Source organism: Equus quagga, chromosome 8, assembly GCF_021613505.1.
Source record: "Equus quagga isolate Etosha38 chromosome 8, UCLA_HA_Equagga_1.0, whole genome shotgun sequence".
Classification (NCBI taxonomy): domain Eukaryota; kingdom Metazoa; phylum Chordata; class Mammalia; order Perissodactyla; family Equidae; genus Equus; species Equus quagga.
The window spans coordinates 84,627,841-84,655,587 of NC_060274.1; the positions used below are offsets into that span (position 1 = coordinate 84,627,841).

At 42.1% G+C, this 27,747-nt stretch overlaps 1 long non-coding RNA gene across 1 annotated transcript in view; it reads left to right on the forward strand.

Annotated features, from left to right (window-relative positions):
* LOC124243238 (uncharacterized) overlaps nucleotides 1–23,014 on the forward strand; it is a 29,765-nt gene extending 6,751 nt beyond the window's left edge. The window contains exons 5-9 of the long non-coding RNA XR_006889653.1: nucleotides 2,330–2,480; nucleotides 4,363–4,445; nucleotides 10,284–10,402; nucleotides 15,426–15,547; nucleotides 22,733–23,014. This is a non-coding gene — a long non-coding RNA (uncharacterized LOC124243238). The remainder of the gene's footprint in view (nucleotides 1–2,329; nucleotides 2,481–4,362; nucleotides 4,446–10,283; nucleotides 10,403–15,425; nucleotides 15,548–22,732) is intronic.
* The last annotated feature ends 4,733 nt before the right edge of the window (nucleotides 23,015–27,747 follow it).

The following is a 27,747-nucleotide window of genomic DNA, read 5'->3' on the forward strand; positions in this document are numbered from 1 at the left end:
GAAGTTAGCTAACCTCTGGAATGATCCACTGCTATAATGATGGGGTGCAGACCACACTCTAAACTGTTGGCTTCTGACCCCAGGCTTTTACAGTTGGAACTTGCTGGGCTCCCTGTTGATACACGCCTCTGTGCATATCTAATGAGGTCAGTGCAGGTGATATTCAAAATATTTAACAACTGGTATAGTAAGAGCACCGGCCCATCAGGTTTGGCACTGCCCCGCCATGATAGACAGAGGCCGTGAATGACCAGCCCAGCTGTGCCAGTGCCCACCAGCTGAAGTGGACTTGATTGGACTTGATTAAACTTTTTGAATGATGTTTTAGACACCTCTCTCTCTCTCTTTTTTTTTTCTTATATTATTAAAAACAATTTGTTTAGGGCTTGGGCACAATAATCGGTAGCCATGAGAAACAACACACAAAGCCTTTCTGGCTCCAAGTGCTTCCCAATTACAAACTTGCCCGAGGCCCGTTCCTCTGGACCCAGGTGCATTGTTGGTAGACGCATCGCTGGTGTTCCATCACTCAAACTTAACGACAGGACAGAACGTTGGTGAGAGGGCAAAGATGACCAACCTTGACAAAACTCGAGTGTTGTTTTCAGTTTATAATTCAGAAATTGTTCCTGCTCTCTTCAGTGGGCTGATAGATATATTTGGAGGGAATTTAGTTCTTAAAAAATTACTCTTTTCCCCACAACTTGATCTGAATTGTTAGAATGAATGGCTTAAAAATATTTGTAGGGGGACACCTGTTTTGAGGAGTATCGACTTCAGGGATTAGCAACTCATCCTGTAAATTTTCAATGATTTATTATCAAAACCTGGATGTACATGTGTCAAGCCCCCCACCGCCAGTCTCCCCTAGAGTGGCAGATGTCTCCTTATTGTAATATCACTGGATGGGGCCAAAATAAGGGAGGCCATTTCATACCCATCCCTCTGAAAACAGTGCCTCTCCTGGCAAGGAGCATTCTGCCCATCTCACTAATGGAAATCATCCTGGACAGTCAAATAATTGACTATGTACACTGTAAATACCCTCAAAGTGTTTGCAGATTTCATCAAAAGGCCAAATGTTTTTTACTCAAGATGAGAAACATGGCAGGAAAGGAAATTAGAGGAAGGAAGCATCCATCCCCTTTTCGGAGTCTCTGTAATCTTCTATAAAGATTTGCACTTTGATTATGCTTAGCAGCATCGTATGCTGCAGTGGGACTCAGGATCAAAGGTTCCAGCCACAGCGCTGGAGCCTCACTGTAGTGAGGATCAAATACTTCTGTTGGTGGAATGCTGACGACTCTGTAAGGACACTCCTCCGGCCCCCCGCCTCCCTGTTTAATTTCCAAAATATAATTGATAAACCTCAAACGTGAAGGCTTTTAGCATCCTTTTCATTGTCAGCTATAATACATTGTAGGTTGAAAAAAGTGGTTGTTACCGCTTAAAGATATTTAGAACTAAGGAGTTTTCAAAAGCTTAATGTAAATTGTCAAATTTTGTAGTATGTATGGCCTTAAAAATTTTGGGAGTGAGGGGTTGCTGAACACTGCTTTTCTTTGGTGGATGAGGGAACAGATTTTTTTCATTCTACTTTACGATCAAAATTTTCTACAATAAGCATTTGTTTTTGAAGTTAAAATCTTTGGTAAAATGTACACGATACCATATTCCCTCTAGGTTTCCCCATAGTCCTGCCATGTCCACCTTCCCTTGTTACAAATGGTTTTTCTTATAAACCTTTTTCAAAAATCAGTCTTGGTAATGGAAATACTCTTGGCTGGTCAAACAATTTCCTATATCCAGTGTAAATACCCCCAGAGCATTTGCAGATGACATCAAAAAACCAAATGTTTGTCATAAACTACGCATGTGATGTGGGTGGGGTGGTCAGAAGATGGAGTCTGCTTGCTACGTCTCTGACCTTGGAGCCACATCACAACCTCTCTGATCAGTGGTTCATTTTCTCATTTATAAAAAAAGGACAAATCATTCTTGCCCAACCTATCAGTTTGGGGAAATATATGTGAAAATGCTTAGAAACTACAAGTGTTATGAAAATAGGGTTGTTGCTAATGTTTCAACTTCATGTGTATCTTCTTGTGAGAGTCTGAGACCCTCTAGGGCAGGTCCAAGTCTTATGCGTGGCTTTTTGGTGTCCTCTGTAACACCAACCACAGGCTTGTTTCTTAAATTGTAGGTCTTTAATAAGTGTTAAATTGAGCAAAAAAGTAGAGGAAGAAGCCACATTCTCAGGTAACTCGTTCTTCTATCTTTCCTTGTAGGTTCTGTTTCCATCTTTTCATTGTTTTCTTGTTCTTCTCAGGCTGCCCAGCCCAAAGCACACAGTCTTCAGCACATGGGTTCTCTCTGGATGGCTGTGCGGACAGGCCAGGACTCTGGTCCAGCTCTGTGATCGTTTCGTTCACACGGTGAATCATTTGGCCACTCTGGGCACCAGTTTCTTGCTCTATGAGGTAATGTGCTTATGATACATCAGTATTCGCTCAGAGGGTTCTTATCATCAGTAATGGCCCTTGTGAAGTTAAAAGGTGATGAGGGAACAAAAGGAGGAAGATCTGTGGTCAGGATGGGTCATATACCCTGTCTCGGTCTTGGGGAGTCACAGTGCACAACATCACATGCAAGGCTTTGCAAAATTCTATGGAAAACAAGGAATGAAATGACGGGGTGGTGGGTAGGACTGTTTACCAGTTTGAGGAACACTGGATTAAATGCTCACTAAGATCCCTTCCAGCTTTAAACATCAAGGAATCTACTGCATTTCTTCTGCAGAGCATTATCCAATACCATTGGAATTGACAAAGTTCTTTAAATATGATGTTTTGTTTAAAATCTGCATGTCGTACAATGGAAGGTGCTTTTCCATGTTGTGCTTGATTGATCTCAGCAACTCAGAGTGTCTGATTGGTTTAATATTAATCCACGGTGAGCAGGATAACATATACTGAAGTATATACTGAAGTTGTCTCCAGTCCTTCACAGTCCTGCAAAAACTTATTTGCTTTGCCCCCAGGTTGTCAAACTAGCAAATTATTAGACTTTTCTTTCCATCAGGATACAGGTGTTAGAACCCCATAGTTGTCAGCACCATTTGGCATATTGACTATTCTGGGCTAAATTACTGTTGACTCTTCAAAAGTATTATTTAGCCACTGTGCTAGCACTGATGGGGTGTTTCTGGGAACCTCGCCATTTGGGAAGAATTCCAGTAGTGAAACCCTCAGGCTAATTACTCTAGTATCCTTGGGTGTAAGAACCCCATTGATAATCAGTGCATGACTCTCATGATTCCCTGAGGTGACAGAATAGAAGTACCAGCTTAACTAAAATTCCAGAGTGATTTTCCCTCCGAAACAGGCGGCTACAAACACCTGCCAGGATAATAACCCTTAATGACTAGCGTTTACAGAGTGTTTATCATGTGCCAGGCACAGTTCTAAGTCCTCTGCAAGTATTAAATCATTTAATCCCCCAACAACTCCATGAGGAAGGCACAAGTATTTGTCTCATCTTATAGATGATGTAATGGAAGCAAAGAGGGGTTAAGTAACTGGCACAAGGTCACACAGCTACTAAGTGACAGAGCTGGGACTTGAACTCACATTTTATGAAAATTCTTAGTCATACTTTTCACATGAATCTTTGACCAGAGTGTCCTTGTCATCACTAGAGTCATTTTTTGATACATAACATTTTCCAGAATATATAATCTGCCCTTTCATACACATTGTTTGAACCTGTAGCATTTTTTAATATGATCCTGTCAGTGGAAATTTTCCAAACCACCAATACGTAGTGACATGTAATTAGTTCACGTTTTCTTTATTCCTATTATAGGTGTATATTCATAATCTCCCCAATATTACTGCTTATGGTATTGCCTTCTCCCTCATCACTATACTTATTTTAAATGAAGAATAGCATTTTGAGGTTAACAGAAGTAGAGTGTGTGCATTATATGTAGATAAGGAATGATAACAAAATAAATACATATTCCCATGGTGGTGGGCTGGATAATGTCCCCTCACAGATATCTATGTTCTAGTCCCCAGAGCCTGGGAGCAAGTTAGGTTATATGGCAGAGGGGAAGGAAGGTTGCAGATGGAATTAAGGATGCTAATCAGCTGACCTTGAGATGGAAAGTATCTGAGATTATCCAGATGCGCCCAATGTAATCACACGGTCCTTCCAAGTGGAAGAGGGAGGCAGGAGAGACGTTCACTGCTGCCACGTGAGAAGGACTTGATCTGCTGTTGCTGGCTTTGAGGATGGAGGAGGGGAATGTGTGCAGCCTCTGGAAGCTGGAAAAAGTCAAGGAAACCCATTCTCCCCTAGGGCCTCCAGAAAGGAATGCTGCCCTGCCCCCACCTTGATTTTAGCCCAGTGAGACCCGTGTTGGACTTCTGACCTCCAAAACTGTAAGATAATACATTTTTATTGTTTTAATCCACCAAGTTATTGGTAATTTGTGGCAATAATAAAAAACTAATACTCCCACCAAGAAGAGACTAAATGTTAATCTTTTATTATATATAATTCCAGGTCTTTTTATACACATGTATGTATTTGTTTTACTAAAACAAGATCATAATGTTACAGATGGCTTGTTTCCTTTTAATAATATTTTTCTTTCTCTGTCAGTAAATTTTCATAGCACCTAATACCTTGATCCTATTGAAATTACGCTACTTGTCCCCCAAACATTTCCTCCAAGCTGGATTGTCCAAATCAGAATTTAGGTCTGGACCATGCATTCTATATGATTTGTATGTCCCTTAGGCATTATAAAATCTAAAACAGTCCCTTTTTTCATCTACTGATTTTCTTGCTCGATTGTTTGTCTGATTGCTTCCTCATGTGGTCACTTAGCTTGCTCGTCTGTCCCCTGTATTTCCTGTAAGTTAGAAGTTAGATCTAAGAGCTTGGTCGATTCATGTTAATAAATTTTGTCTAGAATGTATTTTGGGTGCTGTTGTGTGTTTCACATGGCATTCCGTCAGGAGGCACAGGCCATCTGGTGTCCGCCATTACCAAGAATCGGACTGTCCTCTGGATTATGGGATGGCTGCCCGAGCTTGCTGCTGTAGCGTCATGTTATTCCCCTGGTGACCACAAAGTATTCTGTGTGGGGTTACTTTAACACTATACACACTTGTGGTTTTCCCTCAACCAGTCACATAATGGCCAACTCCATTGGACAGTCCTTGCCTGAATTCATATTCATTAGAATCACAAAATGGTGACTTTTCTAATGTTATCATTTCTTCTCCGTACATTAGCTGCCATTCCTTAGTGAAGAAGAGCTTTCTCTAGTCACCTCGATCTATTTGGTTACCCTGGAAAACATTTTGGGCGGGGGAAGCGGGAGAAGTGCTTCTTCCTTTAATTGTCCATTCTCAAAGGGAGGAATTTGTCAATAACAACCTCAGTGATGGCCGTGGAATTTTTTATGCCTCTCTCTTTTTTATCATTGTAAGCTCACATTTTCACAAAATCCGTGTATTTCTTTCTACAGTTTTTCTGTGATCATGTTACCAATGTGATATATGTTTAGGTTTGTTTTACAATTCTAGGATTTTTTTTAGTTGTAATTTTTAATAGGTAATTGTGTAATTCGTTATCAAAACTATATGGGAAAAGATTCACAGAGAAGTCTTATTTCCACCCCTGCTCCCTCTACCTTGTCACTCCCTGCTTCTACACATAACCATATTGTATTAGTTTCATGTGTATACGTCCAGTGTAGTGGGCTTTTATTTTGCATATGTAAGTGTGTGTGTGTGTGTGTGTGTGTGTAGATATATAGCCTTATTTTAATCCATGCCCCCCTTGTACATGTACCCCTTGGCCTTTTTTTCACTTAATGGTATATTCTGGAGATCTCTCTATGTCAGTACATACAAACCTTTCTCATTCTTTCTCTGGAACTTCTTGGAACTCCATTGTGTAGATGTGCAGTAGTTTATGCAGCCACTTCCCTGTTACTGGACCCTTGCATTCTTTATAACCTTTTATTATTGCAAACGGTGCTGCAGTGAATTCACTTGCACATTTATCACCCTGTACTCGAGCACATATAAATGTAGGTGGATTCCTAGAAGTGGGATTGCTGCATTAGAGTGTTATTACACCTGTAATTCTCTTTATATTTCTAGATTATCCTCCAAGAACTCAGTACTCTTGACTAACTCTGCTAAATTACTTCTCAAAGGTCTTGGCCTAATCACACAGATGAGTGCATTAAAGAAAAAAAATGAAACCTTAAAATTAAAAATATCATTTTTATTCTTTTGAAGAAAATTAAAAATAGAAATACCATATGATCCAGCTATTCCACTTCGGGGTATTTATCCTAAGAACATGAAAACACTAATTCGAAAAGATATATGCACCCTTATGTTCGTTGCAGCTTTATTCACAATAGCCAAAACTTGGAAGCAACTCAAGTGCCCATCAACAGATGAATGGATGAGGAAGATGTGGTATATATACACAATGGAATACTACTCAGCCATAAAAAAGAAAATCATGCCATTTGTGACAACACAGATGGAACTTGAGAGTATTAGGTAAAGTGAAATAAGTCAGACAGAGAAAGACAAATACTGTATGACTTCACTCATATGTGGAAGATAAACAAACAAACGCGTAGATACAGAGAGAATAGATTGGTGGTTACTAGAGGTGAAGGGGGTAGGGGGAGGGCAAAAGGGGTAAAAGGGGCACATGTGTATGATGATGGATGGAAACTAGACTTTTGGTGCTCAACGTGATGCAGTCTATACAGAAGCTGAAATATAATGATGTAAACCTGAAATTTACACAATGTTATAAACCAATGTGACCTCAAAAAATAATTTTAAAAACTAAATTAAATTTAAATTAAAATAAATAAAAAATAAAAATTACTGGCAAAACTAAGGCAAGAATCTGGAGCAACTAGAACTTTTTGGTTTTTGTGAGGAAGATTAGTCCTGAGCTAACATCTGCCATCAATCCTCCTCTTTTTGGTGAGGAAGACTGGCCCTGAGCTAGCATCTGTGCCCATTTTCCTCTATTTTATATGTGGGACGCTTGCCACAGCATGGCTTGATAAGCAGTGTGTAGGTCCACAGCCAGTATCCAAACCAGCGAACCCCAGGCCACCGAAGTGGCATGCGCAAACTTAACCACTACACCGCCAGGCCAGCCTCGAGTAGAACTTTTATACATTGCTGGTAGAGCGTGAAATAATGCAATTATTTTGGGGAACTGTTTGGCGGTTTCTTTATAAAGTTAAACATACATCTATCCCATAGCCTAGAAATACGTCACCTCTAGGTATTTCCCCAAGAGAAGTGAAAATACATTTAAAAAAAAAGACTTTAAGAAGAATAGTAATAGTAGCCTTATTTCTAATAACGTTAAACTGGAAAAAACTCAAATGTCCATCGACAGTCAAATAGATAAACAAATTGTGGTATCTCCATGCAATGGAATTATCACTCAACCATAAAAGGGAATTACATGTATTGATACGTGTAATAATGTGGATAAATCCCAAAATAATTATGCTGAGTAAAAGAAGCCGGACATAAAACCTACATACTGTGGGTTCCATTTATATGAAGTCCTAAAACAGACAATGCTAATTTATGGTGATAGAAATCAGAGTGGTAGTCGCCTCTGTGCGACTGCATAAAGATTTATACTTGGTCTAAATCTCTTAATATTCTTTACCTCTCTGACCCAATCTGACACTTGACCAACTATGACTTTTCCAGGCCCAAGTCTTAGCTCCCCAAGTAGGTTGGAAGTATTTTAAAACAGAGTTATGATTATGCCACCTCAATACCCTTTACAGCAATCATTGCCAACCTAGGCTGCATATTATTAGAATCCCCTGCTGTCTCAGCTCAGGGTGCCATGACAAAATGCCATAGACTGGGTGGCCTGAACAAGAGACATATTGTCTCAGTTCTAGAGGCTGAAGTCTGAGATGAGGGTGCCAGCATAGTTGGGTTCTGGTGAGGCCTCTCTTCCTGGCTTGCAGATGGTCGCCTTCTTGCTGTGTGTCACATGTCAGAGAGAAAGAGCAAGATCTCTGGTGTCTCTTCTTATAAGGACACAAACCCATCAAGAGGGCCCCACTCTCATGACCTCATCTAAACCTAATTACCTCCCAAAGGCCCCATCTTCAAATACCATCACATTGGGGGTTAGGCCTTCAATGTATGAGTTTAGCGGGGGACACGTTAAGTCCATAGTCTGTGGGGAACATTAACAAAATTTGGCAATGCTTGAGTCTAATCCCCAGAGATTCTGATTCAGTTGATCAACTGAAGTGTGGCCTGGACATCTGTATTTCTTTTAGTTCCTTATAACACGCAGCCAGTGTTGAGGACCACTGCTCTATACCTTCCTACTCAAGGTGAATTCTATGGACCAGAAACATCAGCATCACCAGGGAGCTTGTTAGAAAAGCAGAATCTCTGGTTCCATCCAGACCTGTGAATTCAACTCTGTGTGGTAACAAATCCTTTTTTGATTCCTATGTACCATAAAGTTTGAAAAATATCGGTCTATAGCATCTTGCATAGAGTTGCATACAGGTATGAGAATGCTCCATCAGTCTATTCCTGTTTGAATTTGACTAGGTGAGCATTTTGTCAGCAAACCAACTTTCAGCTTTTCTTGTCTTGGAAGGCTGTCAAGTTGTGGATCTTGCCTACAGATAATTGCACTTTAGTATGAGGATTTATATATTGCCTATATATCATTGTTTATTAGCAAACAAAAAAAGCAGCAAATAGACTCAATATTAAAAACAAAATCCTAATGTTTTTGAAAATATATTACTACCCAAGTGATTCCATCACAATGAATGATTACTTCTTAGCTTCAGCTGAGCTTTAAAATTGATAAAGACAGAGAATATGTACTTGGACTCCAGCTGCAAAAGGGGAGAGAAGTGGCGCTTAGCACAGAGCATGAATACTAGGTAACTAATAAATAATTCAGTAAACTAGGGAGAGAAAATCATGCAAGCTTAAATAAATAGCAGAGAATCTCTAGTGCTTAGAATATCCTTAAGGTTGGAAGATGGAGGATTATTATATATGATGCTATTATGTAGCAAAGAGTACAAGTTTTCAAAGTCTTGATTATAATAAGTATGCTTACTACTGAAAACACAGAAAGGAATGCAGTCTTACTTGATGCTTCAGAAGGCAGTTCAGGGTCCTGTCATCCATCAAGATCGTCAATGAGGTCTTCAATCTGAATGTGGCTCGTGAAAGTACTAAACGAGATTCCAAGCTGACAGATGCTAAAAATGATGAATTTACACTTTCCCTTTTCAGAAGTACCTAATGGGTATGGTTCTTTATTTTTAAGAACTATTAATTTGAGAAGCTTTATGTTTAAAATGCCCTCTTAATTCAGTATCAGTGCATTTTTAAACTCCAACCTCAGGGATAATTTCTGCTTCTGGAAATTAGTCTTCTCCTTATCATTTTCCTTCCCATCTGGAATTGATACCTTCTCCATTGTTAATGATATGATTAAATAGTTTGCTAAGTTGTATCAAAATGACTTTTTGGTTAGTTTATACCACCCTTATATTCTATGCAATAAACTAAAAATAAAAAGAAAAGATCTTAACCTATATTAAGTACACATGTAGACATACCTACAAATTTACCTTTAAAAAAAGGGATCCTCAATAATGTTTTGTATTTAAATTTCATTTCCCAAATGTTTAGGGTTGACGTTCAGCTAATTTGTGATCTGATTCAATGCCTATTGTGTGCCTAACAGAAATACACGTTGAAACTAACAATTGTTCATTTGGTATACATAATGAGAATTTATATTCCAGTATTTTAAAATATAGAATAAAGACCTTACTGGTTCAGTAAACAATCAGTTCAAAAGCATTTTTTTCCCATTACCTTCCAAAACAGACTGGAAGATAAGGGCATTTCTCCCTTAAATGTTACTATAAGAAAATTTCCCTTCATTAATAAAATGATGCACAGACAGATTTGTTAAATTTACTTTTTTCTTTTCAGCAAAGATTTTTTCTTTTTTAATTAATTTTTAACGAAAAATAATAAATACATTTCTTAAAAATAATTGAAATATTAGAAAAGGATATCCAATAGACAGTAAGTCCCTATCTCTCAGAAATGGTCTATGCACAAATAAACATGTGTTTGTATATAAATCTATTTTTATGTATCATCTTATTCCCTGGTTTTTCCCTCTTTCCACAGGTGGAAACGTATCATGCTCTTTTCTGTACCTTGATATTTTTCACTTAAGTGATTTTGGAGATTCTTCCAGAACAGAACATGTAGATCAACCTCATTTTGAGTGCCGTGTAGTGTTCCAGGTATGGATTTAACCATCCACTATCCATATGCATTTGAGTTTTTTCCAGCTTTTGATAGTATGTACAATGTTCGAATAAACAGCCTGTATATGTCTTTGTACAGAAAAGCTAGTTTATCTGCAGAATAGAATCTTGGAAATAAAACTGCTGTGTCCAAGAATATGTGCATTTATAATTTTGATAGACAGTGCCAAATTTCCCTTCAAAAAGCTTGAAGCAATATATGATTTCCCCAGTAGAGTACCTGTTTGCTTGAACGGATGCCCATGTATCACCTTAGCAATTCATTCCTTTCTCTCTTAATCATCAATGTCTCCCACTCTACTGGATCATTCTAATTGGAATCCGAATGTGATGTCACTTTTTTCATATTAAAAGAAAAAAACTGTTCACCCCACTTGCCGCTTCCATTACTACCCCATTTGTCTGCTCCCTTTTGCAGCGAAACTACTAGAAAAATGATGCCTACACTTACTGCTTCTAATCCTGCTCCTCCCTGTCTTCTTGAATCCTCTCCAGTTAGGACTTTCAGCCCTACCGCTTTACCATAACTGCTCTTGACAAGTCACCAATGACCACTGCTATGCCCAGTGGTGAATTTCTCTGCTTGTCAGCAGCCTTTGATAGAGCTGACCCATCCATCCTTCTTGGACCACCGTCACCTCTTGTCTTCAGTGATACCACACTCTCCTCTGATATTCAAGCTGCTCCTTCTCACTCTCCTTTGCTGGTTTCTCCCCAATTCCACAATGTCTTGATGTTGGAGTGCCCAGCTCCCAGTCTTTGGACCTCATCCCTGTCTGTGTCCCGTCCTTTGGTGATCTAATCACATGGCATTAAATACTGTGTCTATCTTAAAGACCCAAATTGTGCCTGGCCTGGATCTCTCTCCTAAACACAAAACTTGGGTGTTGATCTGCCGACTTGACACCTCTACTCAAATATCAGAGGTATCTCAAATTAAACATGTCCAAAATTTGGTCTTTCCCGTAAAACCTGTTCCTCCCACACCCTGTCCCATTTCAGGTTCTTCCAGTACTCAGACAAAAAAACCTTAGAATCATTCTTGACCTCACTCTTTTGTTCACGCTTCACATCCAATCCATTAGGAAACCTTGTTGGCTTTCCCTTTGGAATATATCCAGATTCTGACTACTTCTCGTCACTTCCATCTCCCAACCCGGTCAGGCAGCTATCGTCTCTCACCTGGATGATTTCAGTAGTGTCCTGCTTCCCCTCTTGCCCCTCATGGTTGTTCTCCATAGAACAACACAGCAGCCGGAGTGATCTTATTAATACCCGTCAAATCACATCACTGCTCAAAACCCTGCTGGGGTTCACTGCGAGTTTAAAGACTGAATGTGAATCCCATCTCATTAAGAACGTTCCTCTCTGATCTCATTCCTATTATTCTTCTCTTCTCTAACTCTGCTCCAGTCCCATTAGCCTTTTTGCTATTCTTCTGGTGCCAGTGCCGGCACAGGCTAATGGATCTAAGGAAGAGAGAAGAATCCAGAAACAGACTGATCTATATATTTAAATGCTTTATTTAAAAGGCTTATTTTATCATTTACTGAAAAGAGAGGAAACGATGTACTTTCCAATGAGTGGTTTTGGGACGTTCAGGAATGGAACTGAGGCAGATCTGTCTGAGCCTCCTGGAGGAAACTGCATGAAATTGCCTTTCATTTCACCCAGTCTCCTAGTTAACACTCAGAAGCGCACTGGGGTTGTTTCGCACCCCATGAGTGTGTAGGCACATTATCAGAGTCTCTGGAGCAATCAGGTGTGAGCGAGGGCCGGGAGCTTATAAAAGCCCATGAGTGTGCTTCAGGCCATGGTGGAATCCTCATTGCTCATGGTAGTACCATCCACAGTTGCCCATCTCTATGGTCCTTTGGGGACCTGGGAAGCCATGGCTGTGTCTGGGAGCATGCTGTTTTATCTCCTGCCTTTTCTATGGAGATATACGCATCTCGATGTGTTTCCACATCAGTTGCCATTATAGCTGGTACATTGAACAAGCAGGTCTTAGAGGATCAATTACAAAGCAGCCTTATTTGTACTTCCCAGTATCTTTTATAATTCACTCCATGGGATATTTCTTTACCATCACCTGGATGGAAAAGCGGGCAGACCCCTGAGTTCTCTGGTCACTCTTAAATAATGCAAATGGATCTCTAGTCACTTCAAACCATGAAACAACCCTTATTTTAGTAATTAAATTTCATGTAATAATCAAAACCTTGCTTTGCGGATAAGCCTCCTTCTTGTCCCTTAAGCACGTGAGAAGCCTGCAGTAGGGATGGGGTTGTGATCAGCTGCTTCTCTCTCTGCCCACCTGGTGCTTCTATTCTCATTACCGTACTGTGCTAGCCACAGTTTCTAGCCCCTCCAGGGTGGGTATTTGGGGAGACAGAGTGTCAAGAAGAGTGGAAAAGGTCTTTCTTGATTGATATTATTGTGGTCAGTCTTCTCCAGACTTGGCGGTTGTTTCAAGCTAACTCTCTTGTTCAGGGGTTCTTAGGAGATCTATCGTTGAAAGAAGACACCGACATTAAGACAGAGTTCTTGATTTCAGTGGATGATGGGCTCCTGGTGGGGCAGAGCTAAGTGGCGGCCCTCAGCAGCCAGAAGTAAGGTGGGCACAGTTACTGTAATGGGCAGAGTGCCTGGAGCAGCAAGCAGAGTATTTTAGCACATAGGGATCTTTGATGTTGGCCAATTGCTCATGTTGGCCCTGCGACCAAAAGAGATGGGCAGTCTACTAAGAGTTAGTTGATTCATATAATTGGAAAATCTCTAGGTCTAGTGAACAGTTGTTCTGGTGGAGAACTGAGTTGTTTGGTGGAGAGTTATAGCCTGTCACCCAAGTCTAAGACCTGGATGAGTTCAAAGACTTAGAAATCCTCAGATCACTGATTCTCAGACTGTCCAAGGACTGGCAGCAGCAGCATCACCTGGGAATTTGTTAGAAATGCAAATTTTCAGAAGTTACCCCAGCCCAATTGACACAAACGCTCTGGAGGTGGGTCCAGCTAGCATTTCAGCCGATTCTGATGCGTGCTAAAGCTTGAGAACTCTAACCTTAGCTGAAGGAGAGGCTGGGAAGCCTCAAGAAGGGACTCTATAACATTGCTCTAAGTACTTAGCATAAATAGCCCTTTAAGTCTTCCCCAAAGGTCTGCAGCCATTCACTAGGGAGACCGTGCACTGAGGAAAGGGGAATATCCAGGCTTTCTGGGGATTTCTGGACGTTGGTTCTGAGTCACTGCTAATCTCTAAAGTCCCAAAATGCTCCTTGACCCCTGGAGGAGGGGGTCACTTGTGGTAATCAGGTGATACATGAAATTTTGGCCTGTGGCTGCCTCGCAGGCTTCCAATGGGTCCACTCACTCACACTGTGGTTGTTTTCCCATTCCTGAACAGAGTTGTAGTAAGTCACCTCAGCCTTTAAAGGAACTGCCATATTGATTCCCTTACCTGTATAGTGAGCCTTATTAAGGTAGAATGGGCCATGCAGAAGCTTTGTAGAATTTCCTCATTCAGAGTAAGAGTAAACTGAAAGCAATACCATATCCCTGGGGGAAGTGCAGAGGTTAGTACCTCCATCTAGCACTTAATACGGGGGTTGTTCTACTATCCTCATTTAACTCCTCTGTGTGGCATGTGTAGAAGGAAGGTGGTTATTGGGGAATGACAGTGGATTCTTATAAAATTATTCAGGTACTGGACCAGATGCAGTGTCTTTACTGGATAACACAACAGAGCTCCTGGCACTTGTATGCAGCTATTGAGCTGGCAGATGTTTTTTTTTCTCGATACCAAATTAGCAGAGATCATCAGATGGAGCTTGCTGTCAACCAGCAGGATTGGCAAAGCACCCTCACTGTCTTACCTCAGGCCAATGTTGACTCTTCTCCTCTCAAGTTCTAGTCCACAGAGGCCTTGATCATCTTGATATTCCCTAGAACAGCAGGCTGATATCTATTGTGTTATCGACATGAGGAGCCAGAAGTAGCACATACCTCAGATGCCTTAATAAGACATATGTATGCCAGAGGGTGGGAGATAAACCCCACGAAACATCAAAGGCCTACTACCTCAGTGAAGTTTCTATGGGTCCAGTGGTCTGGGAAATCTTGGCATTTCCTCTCCAAATTGAAAGGCAAATTGCTGCACTTTGTACCAACTACTCCTAAGAAAGAGCTGCAATGTTTTCCACCACTTTTGATTTTTGAGATAACATATACTGTTTTTGAGTGTATTGTTCAAAGCAATGTTTTGAGTAACCCATGAGGCTACCAGTTTTGTGTGGGGACCAGAGCAAATGATGGCTGACCAGCCGGGCTTCTCAACCTTGGCACGTTGACATTTTTAGGATGAATAATTCTTTTATGTAGGAGGCTATCCTGAGAATTGTAGGATGTTTAGCAGCATCCCTGGCCTCCACCCACTAAACTCCACCAGCAGTGCTACCCCGAGTTGTGACAACCAAAAATCTCTACAGACATTGCCGAATATCCTTAGGGGAGCAAAATACCCCCATTTGAGAGCCACTTGTCCACAGCATGTCTAGTAAAGCCTTGAGGTGGGTAAAGCACTGGCTGACAGTTTGACTGCAACCTTGTGAGAGACTCTGAGCCAGATCCTTTCAGCTAAGGTGTTCCCGGATTCCTGACTCTCAGAAACCAGGTGAGATAATAAATGTTTGTTGCTAAGTTTTGGGATAGTTTGTGACACAGCAATGGATAACTAATACACTGATCCACCAAGCCATAAGGTTGGGCATGCACAGCAGCAATCCATCATCCAGTGTGAATGGTGTATGCCAGATTGGACTTGAGCAGGTCCTGAATGCACAAGTAAGTTTCATGAGCAGGTAGCTCAGATTTCCACAGCACCTCCTCTTGCTGCATTTTAATTCTCTCTCAACCCACACCTATGTGCCTTTGGGACTGACAGTTGACAGAGGAGGAAAACATTTGGGCCAGGTTCACAGATTGCCCCTTACAATTTGAAGGCACCAGGTGGACGTCGGCTGCTGAAGCATTACAGCCCAAACCAGGAATGTGGAAGGGAAGTTCTCTCAAAGCTGAACACTGAACAGTTGTCTGCTTCGTCTGGATGGAGAGATGGCCAGAGGTAGGAGTTTTACCAATTCATGGGTGACTAGTGGTTTGATTGGCATATCGGTGACAAGGGAGTCTGAGGAAGAGGTTTGCAGATGGACCTCTCTATATAAGCACTGTCATGTGTGAATGCTCACCATGGGGCATCCACTGATGAGGCTGTCAGTAATCAATTGGACAAGCTGCCCAATTCTGTGGTTGTCACTCAGCCCCTTTTCCAGCTACCCTGAGGCTTGCTCAGTAGGCTCCCGTAGAGTGTGGCCATTGTGGCAGGAATGGAAGCTACACATGGGCTCAACAATATGGACTTCCCCTCAGCAAGGCTGATCTGGCTACTGTCACTGCTGAATGTGTAACCTGCTGACAGCAGAGACCAATGCTGAGCCCTGAGGTGGCATCTTTCCCCAGGGGGACCATCCAGCCATCTGGTAACAGGCTTATTAAACTGAACTTTTTCCATTATGGAAAAAAGTTATTGGAATAGTATTGCAACCTGCAAGACTACTAAAGACTCAAACCCTTCAGAAATGAAGGTGTAAGCCATCCCGCCAGGAAAGTACCCCAAACTACTGAAGTGTTGGTTAAAGGTAAACGGAACATGGAATGGACACTGGAAGAAGCTCGTTGTTAATCATTGACATTATCATTATCAACTATTATCATTATCAATTATCAGTATCAATCAACTTGTTTTGTTTTTAGTTTTCAAAGTAAGAACTATAGTGGCTATGCGTATTTTCTTCTTTGCTTGTTGTGTGTGACGCTAAGTGTTGTTGGTGGTTAACTTTACAATTTAGCCTTTAGGTTACAGAATCTCCAAGGTGCAATGGTGACTAAAAGAGAAGAGGAATTGGCATCACCCAGAGGTGCCTCTTCACAGCGGGCCCACTCTGTGTTCCCCGCTTTGGGGGAGAAAGTGAGCCTGCATTCATCTCTGTGAGGAATATACTTGCATTCTGTTAGGTGTAAATATGATGTTGTTGGACGGGTACAGTGGAATGTGTGGATCTGAGTAGCAAAAGGGTGGATGCACCGAATTGTGTTTCTTGACTGTTAGGTCCAAATTCATCCTTCTAGACACTCTCCATCCCCTTTCCCAGGCTCACTCATCCAGCCAATTTCATGTGAGGTTCTTGAAATGGGAGGCACCGGCAGTAGGTTCCGGTATGGGAGAAAGAGACTAGTCATTTCCCCTGCTACTGGCAGCAGCAGGGACCAGCAGCCCGGCCTGACTGCTTATGCCACAGGCTCCAGAAGCCTGGGGTGGTTTCAGCAACATCAGGAGTGAGTTTCCACTCGCAGGATCTAGCCAAGGGACAGTGGGAGCTTCCTGCCTTTAGGTAACAACCCCCTTCTTTCTTTGCTTCTTAGCTCTTCCAGCAGTTTTTTAACCATTTCCCTACATTGTATCCTTCTCTGCTTGAAATATATAGAGTGGTTTCTACTTTCCTGTTTGGACACTGAGTGATACAGAGATCTCTCCATTTCAGTACACAGCAAACTTCCTCATTCTCTAGTTAAAAAAAATAAGGCATTCATCATATTCATATTAGAAGTCCCAGATAATGGATATTTAAGTTGCTCCCAGTCTTGTCTTTTTAATCAGTAAGAGCAATAAGGACATTTCCATTTTAGGAAAGTATTGTCAAGGCATATATTTGGTGATGTTTATGTCTTCCCCCATTTGGAATTATACCCACCAAAGCTCTTATTTAGAGATCTAAATGGCTGAAATGGGATTAAACTAGACTCTGGAATCCAGAGAGCGTCCGAGTGCAGCTAGTTATTTATGGCTTAATAAGTATTCTAAAATATTGTCCACGTAGGCCCTAGCCTTATCTCTTCTAAATGAATTGCCAGCAACTTGAGGCCTGATATTATGTCATCCTTTGAATCAGTAAAGGTGGTGTGTTGGTGGAGGGGTTAGGAGTAACTCTCCCCTCTGTGATTAATGTCATCTGACTGGCAGTCTGGGAAGAGCCCTACATTCCTTCACGTGAAAGGGCTCAGGTTTTCTCTTGAGGAAGGAGCTGACAACACAGGCAGCACTGCCACATAGGGTAGTGGCTCAAATGGAGGTCCAGTTAATTTTATTATTAGTCTTATGCCAAATCCCTTTCATGGAGGCAGTGCTCCTTATAAACCATTTTTCCTTGATTATGAAATATCTTAAATGATTTGTGAGCAGTGCTCTTATTCAACCCATGCAGCCAGGCCCCTGGGTCGACAGTGGGGCTGGAAGGCTGCCCAGGCCAGCACCATGCCCCGGCCCCATGAGGCTGCCTCTGTCCCCATCGCAGCCATCTGATATTCTGCTTCCGCTGGACTAAAGAATGAAGGCCTCTTCAACTCTTCGCTAACACCACCCCACAGCTCTGTTTTCTGATTTTATCTTCTTTAATTAATTAAATAGCCCTTTTGCTATCTTCTCATCTTTTAGCTATTCAGGTCATTTTGGCATTCTACTTCCAGCTCTTAGACTTGTTTGAATTCTCTAAAATAGAAAAGGTTGGGTGCTATTTACAGTTGCCATGCCAACTCCCAATCAGCTTTTCCCTCAGGAGGATTTTTCTTTAGTGCTCTCACTTTCACAGCAACTCAGAGTGTGACAGGAATCCGCAAACACTCACAGCATCTTGGCCAACAGGGATCGGGCTGCATTTGTAAGGTGAACATCCAGCCTTGTGCCACGACAGTTCCACTTTATCCTCTTCAGTATGATCCCTTTAAAGCACGAATCCCTGACAAATCTGAGCTGCTATGGTATGAAAATTCTAACTAAGAACAAAAACCAGAGCTGCTTTTGGTAATGCTATTATACTGTCAACCTCATTGTCAGCCAAATTAACAAAATACATTTCTAATGCTGGTAAGAAATCAATAGCCAAATCCATTTAACTCTCAAAATCATAAATGGTGTTAAATCACATTTCCTGTTTGTGGGGCTGAATCCTAGACGACATGCATGGGTTATATTTCCAAATAGCTGAAAAAATGAGAAGGCATGAAAAGGAAAATTTTTTACTTTTTATATTTAAGTAACAGTCATACATAATATATGATCACTTCTACTACAATTAACAAAATAGTTTATACTGAATATTTAATACATTAAGCAGCAGTTATGTAAGATAAATGGAACATTGATTGATTCGTTTTCTAGATGGCCACATCCACAGGTTAAGTCCACAACTGGATCATATGTACATTTCATGGTAATTGATTTTAAAACTGTCAAAACAGGAGGAAGATGGAAATTCCATCCCCAAATCCTCAATGGTTCATTGGAAATGTCTTAATGCATATGCTTTTCTTTTCACTCCAATGCCATGTGCAAGTTGTGAAGTGGAAGAAGGCACTGTATCTTAGAAGCTTCAGGTCTGACATCATCACAAATTAGTTTTACCTCTTGCTGGTACCTATTGCCTATGTGCAGGTTCAGAGAAAACTCAGGTCTCTGTCTGAGTTTCCGTCAAAGGATTCAGTTCTGTGTCTTTCATCCTAGCCCAGTCTTACTGTCAGGAGGACCACTGGCTTTCTCTTTAGCTGTCAACACATTAGCAGCAGACTTTCCTCTCTGGGAAAAGGTTGTGCAGCAGTCTGGACTTTAGTTTCTAATTTCATTATAAATAAGAGAGACTTTTAAAAAGTCACTTAAGAATCACTGCACAGCTTCATCTGGGGGTTGGCCAAGAGTTGTTAGGGTTCTGTTAAATCAGTGTTTTCCTAACTGTGAAAAGCAGAGGTTGAAATTTTATATTTTCTCAAATTCTCAACCACTGGATCAAGCAGCCAAGAATGATTAAAAGTAAAACAATATGGAGTATCTTCAGAATTATGCATTCATTTTTGCTTTGTTTACCGAAAGATGAACAGAATTAAGAAAATTTCATCCTAGCATATCTAATTTGAAGTACATCCCTTCTCTGGAGTCCAGAATCCTCTTCGCAGGCATAATGTAGGGGAACAATCTGTCTGTTATTGCTGGCAGGCTCAGCTTGTAACTGACAAAGCAGTACACTATGACACAAAATAGAATTTGTATTTGTAGTGGAAGAAACGGTTGATTTTCTAAATACCTGGTGCAGTTTGCAAATTTAAAGTAAGCTAGATAAAAATCTACTTGGAGTCTTAGTGTTTTCTAAGAGTGAAACTAGGTCAGAATTTTCCTTCTTAACTCCAAGACAGATAAACACTTTCGTTTCACACAAAACACACAAATTCACAAGATGGCTAGACTTTCAGTTTCCCATTAGAAAATACCTTAGTTTATTCAACAGCAAATATGAGTGAACACTTAAGTGCTAAGTACTCTTCTAGGAGCTGTGAACACTGGGCCAAACACAATAGACCACGGTCCCTGTCCCTTGCAGAGCTCATGTAGCTTCTCTTAATGAATGAACTGAAACGTTAACAAAGTGTTGATGTGATCAACAAGCTACTGTTCTGCACTAAGTGGGCGAAATGCAACAGTGATTAAAGCCATAAATTTTAAAAAAAACTACACAAAGAACTTCTGCGACATTCTTTTCCTTTATGCAACACCAAGATCCCAGCACTTCTTCGCTATTGTGCAGATTGCAATGAACAGAACTTTTCTATTTATTTGTCCTTGTGGAAAGGGTTGTTTTCTGGAAACCATCTTGCCAAAGGAAAAAATATCTTTTCTGGGGAGATTCAGACATGGAGCTGTAAACGATTCTGGCAGGGTGAGTGCTGAAGGGAGAGGATATTAGCAATTGGAAAATGGCTTTGTTGCCAGAGGCCACATGTGATGGCATTAGAAGCCACATGATAGAATTAGACGGAGGATATGTACAGGTCTGGTTAAGCTCAAAGCATCCAACAACCCACCATGAACTGATTGTAGGACAGCGATCGAGGCAGCTGAACGTGCCTTTTATTATCTCCGGGATGGGAGTCTTGTTTTGAAACCCAGAGTTTGGGGAGAGCGATGAGAAATCATGACTGCAGTCCTAGAAGCTTTGCTCCATCCCCCCCACCGCTGCCCTCAGTCTTGGTATCCAGCCCCGTCACACAGTGCCTTCTCATTTGGAAAAGTTCCAACCTAGAAAATTTGCATCGCTACAGGGAAAAAGGAAAGAAGAAGAGCAGGAAAAGGAAAAAGAGGAAGAAAGGAAATACTTCTCTGCTTTGCAAGTGATTTGCAGGTTTTAGACTGTGCTGCTAAGGCACAGCTGCTTCTGGCCACAGACACATCCCCCACCTGGGCACCTGGGCTCCCTTCTCCATCTGGCTCTAATCATCTCAGCCAAACTGAGGGTTGTTTGTTGGTGGGTTTTTTCCCCTTAAATTTCCCATCAATTTTGTTCTGCCTTAGGTTTGTTTTCCTTTCAGTAATGCCAGTCTTGAATAAACTCGTTGGTTGCGTATGGGCAAAAGCAGCGTCAACAACTGGCCAAAAACATCTTCGGGCCATAACTATGTGGGTTCACCTGTAAAATCTGCATTTACTCCCAAAATGCTTAATGGGGCCTTACCTTTCGACCTGAACATGCCTTTCTATTTCTCATGGGGGGCTGAGGATGCCTCAGCACAGGTCCCACAGCTCTTCTAGAAAAAACCATTCCCAAAGCAGATGATGGGTAGGAGGCCGCATCAGCGAAGAGCATAGGCTTGCTGCCTGATTTCTATTAAGTCCTTTCTGATTTTTTTCTTTTAACCCAGGCACATGTTTATTTTCATAGTTGAAGAGTTTATAATCCTGGACATTGAAAATAAATACGTTTTATGTTTTCTAACTTATGGTTATGCTCTTAGGTAGTTTTACTTGGTTTGAGCTGTTTCATTGTGTTACAAAATGGTCTGGCTCCTTTAAGAAGCCACAAGTTGTAGACAGTGAAACATGCAGTCATTCACTCAGAGAGAGAATTAGGAACAGCTGGGAGCAGCTACTAGCGGTAAAAGCAGAGCCCCAAGAGGAAGAAAATGCCTCTCTAGGAAATGTTCTAATGCCTCAAGCCCAAATGGAGAAGGGAAAATGTCATAGGCACCATCTTGCTAATGATGACAAACCCCTGTGCACAGCGAAGCCAGGACATTCCTTGTGTTGGAGAGTAGACTTGAGCATCCTGCAGCCGGGGGCCAGCCGGGGCCATGTGGGCCAGCATGCTGTGACTCTGTCTCAGGCTACAGGGTTTCGTGGCCCTGTTGGATCTCCCTGCTGATAAAATTCAGTGGCTGCTGAACACCTCTTGTGGCCCTTGGAAGAGCTGGTCACCTTATGACCACTTTGCCCAAGTTGCTGAAATCAGAGATGCGTTGCATCTCAATGAGGTAAAGGGTGCTTATTAAAAAATTGCACTATTGGGGCTGGCCTGGTGGAACAGCAGTTACGGTTGCACACTCTGCTTTGGCGGCCTGGGGTTCACCAGTTTGGATCCCGGGCATGGACCTAGCACTGCTCATCAAGCCACGCTGTGGCAGGCATCCAACATATAAAATAGGGGAAGATGAGCACAGATGTTAGCTCAGGGCTCCATCTTCCTGACCATAAGAGGAGGATTGGCGGCAGATGTTAGCTCAGGGCTAATCTTTCTCAAAAAAAAAATATATATATATATACACACACACATATATATATATTGCAATATGATTAAGTGAAGAAAACAGGACATAGTATTGTCTCAAATGTGAACAAAATAGAATCTACAAATAAATTATTTTTTATTTAAGAAGGAGTAATATTAAAAGTTTAATAGTGCTCATATCTGGGCTATAGGCTTATGGGTCATTTTGTGTTGTATTTATTCATATTTTAATATGTTATCTATTATTTCTCAGTGTGGCATACATAGCCATGCTTGGTCCATCCTTTCTTCAGTAAATACTCCTGAGCACATACTGTGTGTTTGGCACCCTGTGGGGGAAGCAAAGCTGAGCGAGTCCCAAGTCTTTCCCTTGATCTCCGGCCTCCCGTGGCTCTGACCTCCCCAGCCCCTCCTCCCCCATCAGATCATGGAGCCGTTACTCCCTTCTCAGGGCCTGGGCCCCTTGCTGGTCCTGCGGTGCTGGTAGTGTGCCCGCTCAGATCCAGGTGAGACTCCTTCCTGCCCTTCCCTCAGACCCTGCTCAGGTAGCGGCGCGTCAGGAAGGGATCACGCCCTCACCTCGTCACGCTTCATCCCGTGCACCTGCTTTCATTCCTTATGGCCCTTGTCACTCTGTTTCTCTACAGGTGTGTGTGCAGTTCAACGCTGACCTCATACCTAAATGTAAGGTCTTTGAGGAGCGGTCTTCTGTCTTGTTCATTGCTGTATCTCTACTGTCTAGAACAGTGCCTGGCACGTAGGCGACACTCAATAAATATTGTTGACTTGAAGTCAAGTTCTCTTCCTTGAGGGAAAAGTTGTGATATGTGTATTTGAATATATCAAGAATGGATGTCAATCCACAAATTCAGGTGATGAGAAATATGGTTGGTATCTCTTTATTTTTTGTACTGTATGTGTATATATATTTTTTATTTTGCACCCCCAGTCTGCTGGGCAAGTGGGAAGTTTCATTTCAGTTATTTGCTCTGCTCCCCTCCCCCACCCATCCCTGGGCGGTCATGTCAAGGTTCCAAGAGTCTTATTCAGTGACAAGGGTTTGGGAGAACATCCTCTGCTAATCAGCCCATCGCATTATGTCTGTCCCCATGGTCCGTTCATGCCTAGTGGCCTCCTACTGCTTCTGGGCAAGGCTGAAAACGTCATTCCCTATGGCTTCAGCTCCCCAAATACTTCACCTAAAAGCTCTTCGTTTCCGGGGTCTTGCCCCCCAGCATGGCCCCTGCCAGGAGGCAGAACCCACAGAACTTTCTCCTCCCCCCAAATTGGGGGCATTTCCTTCTAGTTTCGTGTTTCTCACCTGTTTTTCCAAGCCACTAAGCTTTTCTCAAACTCTATCCTCCCCTTGGGCCTCTGGACTTTAGAAAACAAAAGCCAGAATCCTTCTGCTTCTCATCCTGCCACTTACCTCCCTGAAGCAAGGGAAGTGGAGCCTGCTACCTACTCAGATGGGAAATGAAGAAGGAAAACTTCAAACAACTCTGACATGAGGCAGGAATGTGTGTTACAGGAGTGGGGCACATAATGCAGAGAAAAAAGCAATTCTATTGAGGCAGGGTTGGGAAGAGAGAAACCAAGGCAAGAGGCAGGCTTAAGGCATCTCATGCCATTGAGTGAGCCTTGAAGGCTGGGCAGTATTTCAGAAAGAGAGGCATGAGCAAAGAGAAAATAGAGTATATAGCTGAGGGCAAATAATCTCATCTGACTGCATATATTTGAGCAGTGGGGAAAGAAGCCCCCAAAAGTAGGTTGGAGTCAGTTTGTGATAGGTCTCAAAACCAGGGTGTTTTGACATTAACTTGAAAGTACTTGGTAGCCATTGGGTCATAGAGTGAGTAGATTAGAGTTGTGTATTAGAAAATAAAATAGCGACACTATCTAGGATGGAGCAATGGTTGGGGCTAGTGATGGGAAGGTTAGGAGCAGGGAGAACTTTCAGTAGGCAATGCAATAGAAACAGAAAGGAGAAGGAAAGGAGAGATGCAAAAGATATTGCTGAAGTCGAACAACCAGGATTTGACCACTGGTTGAATGTGCGAGAAAGGCAAGAGGAGGAGGGTGATTGCAAGAATGGGGGTATTCTAGGGGCTGGCCTGGTTGCATAGTGGTTAAGTTTGCATGCTCCACTTGAGTGGCCTGGGGTTCGCGAGTTGGGATCCTGGGCGCGGACCTATGCAGCATTCATCAAGCTATGCTGTGGCTGGCGTCCCGCGTATAAAATGGAGGAAGACTGGCACAGATGTTAGGTCAGCGACTATCTTCCTCAAGCAAAAAGAGGAAGATTGGCAACACGTTAGCTCAGAGCCAATCTTCCTCACCAAAAAAAAAAAAAGAAGAAGAAGAAAGAAAAAAAAGGAATAGGGGTGTTCTCAGCAGACAAGGGAGGACCAAGAGAAGCTGCTGGTTTGGGGGAAAGATGATTGGTCTGGTCATATTGAATCTGAGTTTTCATCAGGGAAGTTGGAGCTGTAGGTAGGGAGCTCAGAAGAGAGGTTTCGACTTTCCTGTGATGGGAAGAGAATATGGGTAATGATGCTGCAGCAGTATGTTGGGGTGAAGGAGGAAAACCGAGGGATCCAGTGTTGGATTGCTTTGACCTTTCAGTAAAGTAGGAGGCAAGGCCACTTACTGAGAATAAGGCAAGCAGTCACGGTGTCACATTGGAACTTGAAGGTGGACATAGTTTGAAACAGCTGCTCTGGTGAACATAAAGTTTCAATTCCTGAGGAACGAAAAAGCAGACCCATGCAACCTCAAGTTTTCTCTCCAGTAAATACAGAATCCTTTGATGGTGGTTTTATGAAATCTGTCCAGACAGATGGGAGAAGAAATAGCCTTTAAATCATATGTCTAGTTTGGAGCATATATTACTTTTATCATTCTTCCTGTTTTCTGCTAGACAGTACTCTTGCCTTACATATTGTTATGCCATTCAATAAGGATTTGTTTTTTAGAAATTTATTAAGATGCTAGACTCCCTCAACATAATAAATACAGAAAAGTAGCAACTATTCATTGCCAACCTTCCCAGCTCCCATGCTGTCCTTCCTGGTATTGAACTTCTGTCCCCAGAAAAGCTGGTCATCACCTGCTCTCGACTCCTAACGCCAAGTTGATTTCTTTACTTGGTGGCTTCAGGCAGAGGGGGAGAAACAGCTCATCACAAAGACCAGCAGCACTGGGGGCTTCAAGGCTGCTGTTGCATCTACAGCTGGAGCAGGGGAGAAAGGGGGAGCCTAAAATCCATCTCACTCTGGGTAGGCACCACACGCTGCCCTCTGGTGGTTCAGGAGCCCATCTCCATTTACCTCCTTTGGTCTTTTCCAAGGTTTTCCATGCCTCCCTTATCTCTCTGGATCCGATCTCCTGTTTTTATTTGATGGCACCTCTACTGAGAATTTAGGGGTTTGTGTGGAGCGAGAAATAGGAGAGAATAACACAAACCTCTCTGCATTCTTAGCCTTAGCAGTATTGTCTTCACTAAAAGACAATTCCATGGCAAGTGTTGGCACTAGTATTTTTAAAACACCGGATTTCAGTTTTCATAACTGGGCGTATCCTAATAACACAGGATTATTGAATTCTTTTTCTCGTCTTTGTAATGTTTCCAAATTGAATATGTGACTATCAACTCTTTTTAATCTACTCCAGCCCAAGGAGAAAAATGAAATTCCACTGAAGAGTTGGAAATTACAGAAAATTTGGAATTGGGATTCAGAATCGCATGCTCCTTGAGCTGGTGCATCTTTCTCTTCTCTCTGACCACCCATCAAGAGAAGGATACGGTCTAGAAGCAATGCTACATGGAGCTGGTTTACTGATGAGGCCAGAAGGGAATTACATTTCTCATTACATAAGAAACTGGAACTCTTAAAGGCTTGTTCTTAGGTTCTAGCCTAACAAATGTTAAGATTTTTCAGGGGCAGAAGGAGCTCATTTGAGGAGTGGTATCTTCTTAGAGACCCCTTTTCCTCTCTCCCTCACTGCCCTACCTGGGAAAGTACATCCCGAACAAACTACCTCATTTGACTAAACACAAGCCGGCTCCGCTAGTCCCTTCATTCTGTCCAAGACCAGCTTCAATTTCCCAGGGCAACGTCACTCCACGCCTTTTTTTCTGATGGAATCAACATATTTTTTCACTTTTGTTTATTTTTCCCCAAAGCCTTTGGCATTTCCCTCCAGTGAGTCACATAATGGGACAATTTCAAAATGATCTCCTGAGAAGGATGTTTCTCTTCCCAGGGGAGATGGGAAATTGGTACATAACAGTCTGTCCCAATATGTTGCTGTATAGCATGTGGGGATTTTAATCAAGAAATGCCATTTCACATGCCACCCAAGCCACTTGATGGCTGGACTTAGAGGAAGACAGCCTTCTAGATCTTTCCCTGACTCTAGAGGGAGAAGCTGGGAAAAGCAAGCATAGTTGTTAGGGGTTTATTCCTATCAGTTGACTAAGGGAATCAGTCCTTTGACTTCCCCATCACAGTTTAGGGTAGTTGAGAATTCAGGTTTTGCAACAAAATGATTGAACTATCTGAGATGGGAGGATAAAAAAATAAGAGGAGAGAAGGCAGACACAGGAGGGGCTCAGAGCTTCGTCATCCCCTACACATTTATGCTGTGCTCCAGGCCTTGATCACGGCTCCTCTTTGCCTCTGGAGAGTCTCCAGCCTTCCTCCCCGCTCCTCAGTTTGGAAAACTCCTTCTTTCCAGAAGCAGTTGTCACTCCCTATTCTCTACTCTTGGAGCAATTTGTACCTTCCTCTGTGAAAGCACTTAGCACTCTGGGACTACAGTTATTTATGCAGTGGTCACCCACTTTCCTTTACACGCCTCCCCTTACCCCTATTTAGAGGGTCTCAGGGCAGGGGAGTGGCCAAATTTGTCTTCTAATCTTTAGCACCCAAAACAGGTCCTGTGACATAGGAGGTTTAATATGGCACATCCTACTGTAAGATGGCAACCATGATTGGGCCAGGGATCCAGAGAATTTCTGTCCACAATGCTCATATGGGTGTCTGGGTTTTCCCATTCTCTCCACACAACACTCTCCCCACCCCCTCCTCAATTCTTTCAAGCACTTATTTTTTCTTTTTCCCCCTTTGATTGATGTAAGAAAATTTGAAGTATCAGCAAAAATGACTACATGTACCTGTGAGTTTTGATTAGAAATAGTCTGGGAAATTAGGGAAATTACCAATGTGTATTCCCACTGCACACATCAAAATTTAGAGGCTGACTTTAATCTTTCTACTCAGCTTTGACTTCTGCATATGGTAGACATTTTTTGGCCCTTGGCTGCCTGTCTTCCAGGCCCCCTTTCTTCTAGTAACAGCACCCTGGTTTTTTTGGGGGGGGGTAATTGTCTCCCCTGATTGGGTGCAGTCCTGGTGGTGCTGAGTTCAAGGCAGCCCACCCTCCCTTAGCCTGGGATGAGTTATCAGTGGTCACCCCTGGCTATTGTGTGGGATTGCGGAGGGGATGTTTTTACTTAATTTCTGCAAAGAACAATTTGAAAATTAAAGATTTAAGAAAAAGATTAATATTTGCCCAGAAGAGCTGGCTACATGCAACAAATTTTCCTGTTAAATCTGTTTGAACGGCAACCACAGGGCTGGCCTCTTCCACTCCGGCG